At 43.7% G+C, this 6,444-nt stretch overlaps 1 non-coding gene across 1 annotated transcript; it reads left to right on the top strand.

Moving 5' to 3' along the window:
- The first annotated feature begins 676 nt into the window (after positions 1 to 676).
- On the top strand, positions 677 to 748 carry TRNAW-CCA. The gene has a single exon. It is a non-coding gene; the product is annotated as a tRNA-Trp (tRNA).
- Positions 749 to 6,444: the final 5,696 nt, after the last annotated feature.

Here is a 6,444-nt window from a genome sequence, read left to right as displayed (position 1 = left end):
TACTCAATTCATAATGTCTATACATATAAATATGCTAAAATTCATCCATATAAAAAACCATAAATAGATGTATACACCATAAATAACCTCCCTGGAACCCACACAGAAACCATGATTATAAATTCATATATTGGTCATTGCCCTCATTGTATTCATATCTTATTTGCATGATTAATTGTACATAATTGTTCTATATATCATTAGTTCAGCCATGATTCTGTGCTTGCTCCAGTCTTCAACGCGTTTCGCCGAGGCTTCGTCAGGAAGATTTGGAGAGGTTAACCTATAGTATTTGTATGGGTATGAGAATCAATTTGCAATAGTCTACATGATATTAGATATATCAGAATCATTAATATCTGCTGACCATATATCTTTATAATGCAGTAAATACCAACTTAATTATTCTTTTTCCGGTAATTGAATATCCATCTGCAGGGAGTCTCCCCACCCAACCAGGAGACAGGAGCTAGTACCGGTGCAAGAAGAAAGGGATCATGGCCCGCGACCTTGGCGTTATTAGCACCAGGTTCTAATCAACTGAGCTAAGCGGCCAAAGCTGGCAGCTGTGCGTTGGACCTCTAAGGAATCACCCAGAGATAATCAAGAACGCCACAGCACAGGTCATAGAAATATGCTCAAAAGCTTCCAAATCGTCCAAAGGTTGCGCCAGCTAGACCTCGTGGCGCCACAGTAGCGCATCTGACTCCAGATCAGAAGGTTGCGTGTTCAAATCACGTCGGGGTCAGGTTCTTTTGGATGGCAAGCTACTATCTTTCCATTGCTTACGCTGTGGAATCGTCTGGCACCTCATTAGACATATCAATTTCCACAAGTTATAAATAATTCTATATAACTTCACTTATTAAATATATATAACTGTTATTTTCAGGTCTATGACTTCTATTTGCATTGTTTCTATTCTTTCAATGTGTCTAAAGTTAAAAGGAAACAATTTCTAGCCCTCATGGAGATATGGTGTTTGATATTAGTTAAAAGGTTCAACTCTATGTGTGAACTTGGAATGGACCCATATTGTAGTTAAATAGTATACCTTGTACTGGTGAAGCTCCTCGGACTGTCAGGGGCAATTCCTTCTCTCAGAACCTCCAACTGTCCCCCCTCCATGCTCCCACTATGCAACCCCCATGTCGTCCCATTGACGGCATCTAACATGGTCAGATAGGACGGGCCAGTAGTCTGCACATGCACCCTTATAAGCGCATCCGAGAGTGGGAGTTCCACTGAATAGGCGTGGCCCCTCCCCAGCCAACTGCTCTGCCTGTTGGGGCGGCGCCGCAATTAGTAGCGTCGTCCCCTCCAGAAAGTCAGGAGGATCCAGCACCTCCCCCCCCCGCCGAGGTGAGGGAGGTCACGGGATCCATACCCTCGGTAGGAGCACCGCCCCCTCTAGATTGTATACAGAGGGGCGGTGCTTGGGTGCAGACCTTCCCCATCTGATATAATGGATGGGAAATGGCCCGAAGTGTTCCCAGCTGGGTGGAAGAGAGACAATGACCCCACAGATGGATCGTGAAAGACATTGGCCAGATTGTATATAACATGATTGTATTAAAGCATGAGAACCTCAAATTGGCTACATATAATTCAATTCAAAATTCGCTTGCATAACATGATTGGGCCCCAAAAACAAAAAAACAAAAATATATATTTTTGCATATATGACATATTGCATAATATAAGAGCATATTACATATTTATATAAATAACATCATTTCAGATCATTCCCATAAATATAAGATAAAAATAAGAGATTGAAAGCATTGCCTTTTTTCTGAATGAAATAGAAGTTTAGGAAAGTCTCAGAACCGGCCATTTAAAATAATTAGCAATAGCAGCTTGTTTTAGATTTATTTAGCAGCTCCTGGGCTTTTCATTAACCCCTTCATGACTGAGCTAGTTTTCAGTTTCTGTTCATAAATGACTGACACACTTTTTAAATTTTTGCTGTGTGATTCTTCCACGGCAGTAATATTGTCAGAAAAAGTCCCGCTCTGCGCATGCGCAGCGGAGAACGAACACGCGCAGGCGCAGCCAAGACCAAACACGCGCATGCGCAGTCGGAAGTGACGTGCGGAAATACGCGCCAAGTGGCGCACAGGAAGTGACGTCATAGATAGATTCACTGCCCTATTTAAACCCAGCTCAAACGCCCACTAGTTGCTGGTTTGTCTTTGTGTGTGCTCCGTGTATCCTGTTTTGCCTGATACTGTATACTCCTGAACTCCCTGGCTTTTGACCTGTTCCTTTTTTGCCGATTATCCTGGTTTGCTGCCTGCCTTATTGACCTCGGACTGTTTCCTGGATATTGTTCTGCCTGCTCCCTTCTGTACCGCATCGGTACAGAAGGGAGCAGGGAGAAGGGAGCCGTGCAACCGTTTCTACTGTACCGTCGCACGTCTTCCATCGAACAAGCAGGTTGGAAAACCCGCCGAGAATCGTACGATACTCGGTAGGTTAGTGGCGTGCTGGTTCGACAACTGCCGAAAGGGCCAGTGCACGCGCACACTGCCCGTTCAGCATTGCAGTCATCCGAAGCCCGCCCCTCAGCGGGGCGGGCTTGTGATGATTGCAAGTACGATCTGCCTGTCCATGATGGGCAGATCGTACATATAGTTACATAGTATTTGAGGTTGAATAAAGACATAAGTCCAACCTGTTGTGTGTGTGTGTGTGTGTGTGTATAGGTCCATGAGTGTTCTCATTCTTAAGAGTACCTGTACCCTTGTGCATTTCGGTCTCTCAGGAAGTCGTCCAAAAGCCTCTTGAATGATTCCAGATTAATTGCGGAAATTACCGCTTGAGGCAGTGAGTTCCAGACCCTAACCGCGCGAACTGAGAAGAACCCCCTTCGCCCCTTGTGTTCAAATTTTTTTTCTACCAGTTTTAGGTGGTGTCCTCTAGTCTTTGTTACGGAATTAATCTCAAAGAGTTTGTTGCTAATGTTGCTATGACTATGGAACATTTTGTACATGAAAATCATGTCCCCCTTAATCTCCTTACTTCCAACGTAAACACGTAAACGTACGTATTCTTAATTACTTTAAACATTATTGGCAATGCAGCGCAATTAGAACAATCTAAAGGAGACTTTGAAGAAACCTAAACCTAGATTACGAACAAGAAATGCGGTGATCTATATTTTCTAGCAAAGAGACAAAGTGAATCACTCACATCATTCTAGGGTTATGGGGGATTTGGATCATGACGCTAAACTCTGAAGTTGTAATGGGGTTTCTCCTTTCCAACATGTGGCCTAGTACAAGTGCTGAGATACTGTGTATTGAGTAAGAACAATACTTTCCTAGCTTTTTTGCAAAATATTTCCCTATAATGTTGATTTTATTTTAAATAAATGTTACATGCCTTCTCTCCTTTGCAAAATATTTGGCCATGTACAATTGCTAAAAGTCCATTTCCACCTATGTAAGTGATTCAAATTTATCGTGGATGAAGAGGTGCAGTGATGATGTATACATGTGCACATTTGTATGACTCATATTGCAGGCTTTCTTGATTTTTTAATGAAGATTTTATTAGGCCTGAAGCCTAAAAATGTAAAATTTTCTACACAGGAAATTCAGTCAGACAGCAGGGTGTCAAACTGTAATCAGCTGCCCCCCTCACTGTCATCTACTGTAACATGATCAGTAAACACCAGCTCTGCCTTTACACTGTCCGGAGCTGGGGGGGGGGGGGGGGGAGAGAAGGGGAACACAGACAGCACAGCGCAGAGGGAGACATTTCCATGTGGATATAAAGAGGAAAGCTAACACAAAAAATGTAAGTTTATGTGTTCATATGCATCAGCTGCATATGCCAGCTTCATGTACACTTGGTGTACATTGCTGGCATATGTTTTTTTACAAATACCTCAGTAAAGGTGAAAATGGTCTTGAAGTACAGTGTATGGAGTAAGTACAATAATTTTCTGGCTTTTTCTCAGTATAATAACATTAGACTGCTGGGTCAACTTTTCCTCAAGCTCTGATTGCTGAGTTTCAGGACCAGCTGTGAACGCACGCTGCCAGAGCAAATAGTGATGAGTTGTTTCACCTATAGCAGCCGCCGTTCCCATAAGGCAAGCATGCCTACCGGCACTTGGATTTCCCTGGACTTAAACTATATGCTCTGAACAGGCTGGCCCCAGGTGCTGATGCGAGGTACGGACAGAAGGAGAAAGATGCTACCAGAGAGTAATCTGGGACGAGCTGAGGTAAAAAGCTGGCAGCTGGCAAGGTTAATCCGGGCACAAGCTGAGGTCAGGGCTGGCAGAAGGCAAAGCGTAATCCAGGGACAGGCCAAGGTCAGACCCAAGGACAAACAAGATTTCCAGGCACAGGATTTGCAGAGACAGAGCACGGCTTGTATCGCCAGACCTATCACAAGCACTGGGGAACAGGCTGATGATACTTAAATCGGGCGCCACCAGCAACAAGGCCAATCCCTCAGCTAAAGGTGTGTGGTTAAATTAATTAAGTCACAGCTGCCTAGGCTAGTGCTGCAGCCTGCAAGACACAGGGTAATTAACCCATGCCAGCCAGGGCTGCAGCCAGCAATACAGGCTGCTAGAACTACACAGGCTGCCTGACACTAAGTGTCTAATGCGTGTCACTTGAACCCCCATGTGGTTTCCTAGTGCTGGTTGAATTCCTGACAACAGTTTTTTGCTCATCTGTAGAGCTACAGTTTGTGCTTTTGGTCGCTAGTAAGTTTTGGCCTATCCTTGTTCTTTAACATTTTCCTGCACCTGGCCAATTTTACACTGATGTGTCACCTGCAGTCTCCTAATTCTTGTAGTGAAGCACCTAGCACGCTATTTCTCTAGTACATTTCAGCACATTCCCATAAAACAAGATGATAAAAATAAGAGGTACTATGAAAGCATTGACTCTTTATGGATGACTTGTAAGGCCACATCTACCATACGAAATGCACAGTTTTTGACATCATGTTGTGAAAAGGTAATTAGTTTGAAGACTATAGAGAGTGCTTTGAATACTTCCGACAGTCCACAAAGGAGTTGCTTCTTTTCTTAATCAGTTCAGTCATAGCCACCGTTAATTCTAAATACTAACAAATGTAACAATTGACATTACACGCACAGATATAATTACTTCCTGCACTGAAATTGTGTTTGCTTACTTGATGAAGAAAAGTGCAGGACAAAGCTGCACACAGTTCGTGGGCAGATACGGATTTCCCTTAAGGCCAACCAAGGCCCGGCCTCGGGGCAGCAGGGAGTAGAGGGTCAGCAAGGGTGTGGATTTCCTATCTCCTGATTCCCGGGACATGCAGTTCCAGGCACCAGGCGGGTAGTTGTTTTCTATATTTAGCCCTGCTTTGGGGAAGCATAGCTAAATGTACATCGGGGAAGCCGCTACTTGTTTTGTACGAGTGAGCTCGGCGATCACGGCCTTGGGGCAGCAGGGAGTAAAGGGGCAGCAGGGGTGTGGAATTCCTATCTGCCGTCACCCGGGCGGATAGTTGTTTTCTACATTTAGCCCTACTTTGGGCAAGCAGAGCTATATGTACAGCTAGGAAGCCACCGTTTGTTTTGTATAAGCGATCTCAGCGACATTGTATGCAGCCTGCAGGTCTGCCATTCCCCATGGAGGGGGGGGTGGGGGGGTTGGTGGGTAGGGGGCGCATTGAGGAACCTGGACTTGGGGCAGCAGAGAGTAAAATCCGGCCCTGTTCGAGGGTGCCCCTTTCTTGTACATGGTTTACCACTGCCAATACCAGTTAAGCCTGCCCCCCATTAGAAGAGATACAATAATACAACAGCAGTCATTGAAAACTTGACAGCATACCTACAGACTATGGCCACGTTCTTAGTGACCGCTCACTTGTAACTGCATTTACAACCTTCCGAGAGACCAGTGATAAGCATCTGTTCCTCTCAGAAACTCATTATCATACATGGACATTTTTCAGCCCTTTACTATTCAATCTTTGGCCAAGCAAGCTGTCCATTTTAGAATATCATTGAAGAGAAATATAAAATTACATTTGTAACATATTTGCTTTTATTTACATTGATACAGACACAACATTCCAATTACAACCTCTTTACACGTCTCCGAATACAGTATAATTAGAACAATCTAAAGAAGAATCTACAGAAGGTAAACCTATGAAAATGAAGTGCAGGTTGTTTTTTCGTATGTTTGTTTTTTATAGCAAGTAGACCAACTTAAGCGCTCACATCATTCTAGGACCATGGGGGATGTGGATGAAGTGTGATGGCTAAGGATGGATGAAGATGATGATGGGGGATATCAAAACCATCTTATCGTTTTCAATTGTTAGAGTGTTGCTTTTATTTAGAATTCAAGCTAGAGACATTTATATTCTGTAGATAGATGACAGAGTGCAAATTGTGTAAAGAAAATAAATCTAAATGGTAGTTTTGTGGCATTC

The sequence above is a fragment of the Nanorana parkeri genome, unplaced genomic scaffold (assembly GCF_000935625.1).
Source record: "Nanorana parkeri isolate BGI_ZX_2015 unplaced genomic scaffold, ASM93562v1 scaffold784, whole genome shotgun sequence".
NCBI classification, from domain to species: domain Eukaryota; kingdom Metazoa; phylum Chordata; class Amphibia; order Anura; family Dicroglossidae; genus Nanorana; species Nanorana parkeri.
This window is presented reverse-complemented; position numbering and strand designations above follow the sequence as displayed.